This window comes from Cryptomeria japonica, chromosome 5, assembly GCF_030272615.1.
Source record: "Cryptomeria japonica chromosome 5, Sugi_1.0, whole genome shotgun sequence".
Classification (NCBI taxonomy): domain Eukaryota; kingdom Viridiplantae; phylum Streptophyta; class Pinopsida; order Cupressales; family Cupressaceae; genus Cryptomeria; species Cryptomeria japonica.
Genome location: NC_081409.1, coordinates 659,576,105 through 659,579,245, shown reverse-complemented (window position 1 = coordinate 659,579,245; position 3,141 = coordinate 659,576,105).

The following is a 3,141-nucleotide window of genomic DNA, read 5'->3' as shown; positions in this document are numbered from 1 at the left end:
TGTAAACCTAGACCTATTTGCTGATAACAACAAATATGCAACTATGAATATACCAATGAACAAAACTCCAAGACAAGATGTCCAAATGATGTCTTTGACATAACCATGTGTTTTCCATATCATTCCAAGTGTTGGTGATCATTATATCTTGTCGGTGTACCAGATACTAGTGACTGTGCATGAGTCACTTGCTTGCTAATCAATGTTGTTGATTCTCCAAAGTGCCAGTGTTGATAAGAGTTTAGTAGGTGTTGACATCAATGACAAAACCATACCAAAATACCAACAATCTCCCCCTTTGGCACTGATGGCAACACAAGATGGAAAAACCATCAAAGTGCCAAAATAGAAATGCCAAGTACCAAAACCAACAATCTCCACAAAAATCATAAACAAAAATCAAAATACAGATACAGAGAGTAATAACCTCTCCTAAACAACAATCTCTCGCCCTGTGAGCAACATGTGTTTTCCTTGTGTTTTTCAAAGTTTTTGCATACCAATCTCTCCCCCTTTGACATCAAATGCCAAAGTTACAATAAAACCAAGTTCATATACAAAATACCAATCAATTCAATATACCAACTACTCCCCCTGAGAAGTAGCTTCCCATCAAAGACCGGAATAAAAGATTTCTCTGTTAATTCTGTTGGTTGATGACAATCATCAACTGTCTAAGTCTCTATCGGTGGTGGTATGACTCCAAGCTGAACTCTAAGATATTCAAAAGTCTTCTTAGGTAAAGGTTTAGTGAAAATATCTGCAATCTATTCTTTAGTATTCACATAAACCAGTTTTATCTCCTTTGCTTCAACATTTTCCCTTAGAAAATTTAGTTTGATAGAAACATGTTTGGTTTTAGAATGTAATACCGGATTCTTAGATATATCAATTGTTGCAGTGTTATCACAATATATAGTAATAGGTTCCTTGCATTTTAACTTTATGTCTTTCAACATTTTCTTAATCCATAGTACCTATGTATAGTTAGTTGCTGCAGCAACATATTCTGATTCTGCTATTGATAAAGACATACAACTTTGTTTCTTACTCAACCAAGAAACTAATCTGTTTCTAAGATAGAATGCTCCGTCGGTGGTGTTGTTTCTATCATCCACATCTCCTGCCCAATTTGCATCTGTGTATGCACATAATTCAAAATTTTCATCTCTAGGATACCATAATCCAAGATTTATAGTGCCTTGTAAGTACCGAAAAATCCTTTTTACTACTAATTCATGATTTTCTCTAGGATTACTTTGAAATCTTGAAAAAATACATACTGCATTCATAATATCAGGTCTGGTTTGTGTCAAACATAGTAAACCTCCTATCATAGATTTGTATCTAGTTGGATTAACAGGTGTATATTCATCCCTTTGAGATAATTTGTCATTTGTTGTCATAGGTGTGCTTACTAGTTTAGAGTTCTCCATCCCAAATTTCTTTAGTAACTCTTTTAAGTATTTGGATTGACTTAAGAATATACCTTTATCAATCTATGAAAACTGCAATCCTAAAAAGAATTTTATTTCTCCAATCATAGACATTTCAAATTCTTGCTGCATTTTAGTAGAAAATTCCTTACATAATCCATCTTCTCCTCCAAAGATTATATCATCAACAAATACTTCTATAATCAAGATGTCATCATTAGTTACTTTATAATATAAATTGTTGTCTGCATTTCCTTTAGTAAAACCAATCTTTAAAAGATACTTATCCAATCTTGCATACCAAGCTCTTGGAGCTTGTTTTAGTCCATACAAAGCTTTTCTTAACCTGCAAACCATATCATTGTCATCTATCAAAGAAAATCCATCAGGTTGTTCAATGTATACTTCCTCTTCAAGACCTCCATTCAAAAATGCACATTTAATATCCATTTGATAAACTTTGTAGTTCTTGTGTGCTGCAAAAGCCAAAAATAATCTGACTGCCTCAATTCTAGCTACCGATGCAAAGGTTTCATTGTAATAAATTCCTTCATTCTGAGAATATCCCTTACACACTAGTCTTTCTTTATTTCTGACAACCTTACCATCTTCATTAAGTTTGTTTCTAAATACCCATTTGGTTCCAATTACATTTTTATCAAGTTAGGCCAGGGAACTAATGTCCAAGTGTTGTTTTTCTCAATTTGTTCTAATTCTTCTTCCATAGCTTTAATCCAAAATTTATCTTCACATGCCTCATTAACAGATGATGGTTCAATTTGAGAAATAAGACATACCTCTTCATTTTCCAATCTTCCTCTTGTCATAACTCCTTTAAACTTGTTTCCAATTATCTGATCTTGAAAATGATTTAGTCTTACATACCAGGGTGTCTTGGTTTGCTGTCATTCCTCAATTACTGTGGAATCCTCAGATGATACCGGGGTAACTGGATCTTCATTCTGTACCAATGGATTTAGAGTAGGTTCATTTGTCAAAATTTATGTTGCTGGTTCAGAGTCTATATACCTTGAAGTTCCTTTGAATTGTTCATCAATCTTTACATTTGTACTTTCAACAATTTTCTGCAATCTTTTGTTGAAACATCTATATGCCTTGCTCTTAGATGAATAACCAAGAAATATTCCTTCATCACTTCTAGGATCAAATTTGCCAATATACTCATCTCTTCTTATATAACATTTACTTCCAAAAATTCTAAAATTCTTAAGAGTAGGAGTATTACCAAACCATAGTTCATGAGGGGTCTTACCGGTTTCACCTTTGATATGAACTTTGTTAAATGTATAGACCATTGTACTAACTGCTTCTCTCCAATATACATGTGGTAGGTTTTCTTCTGATAACATACTTCTTGTTGCATCCAAAATAGTTTTGTTTTTCCTTTCAACAACTCCATTCTGTTGTCGTGTCTGAGGTGTTGATAGCTGTCTTCTGATTCCATTCACTTCATAGAATGTATTAAATTCCTTAGATGTAAATTCACCTCCTTGATCTGATCTTAAACATTTGATTTTCTTACCAGTTTCATTTTCTACCATTGCTTTGAACAGTTTGAACTTTCCAAGTGCTTCTGATTTTTCTCTGAGAAAAGTAACCCAACACATTCTAGAATAGTCATCAATGATTAGCATGAAATATCTATCACCTTGTAAGATTTTAGTTCTAGTTGGACCACATAAAT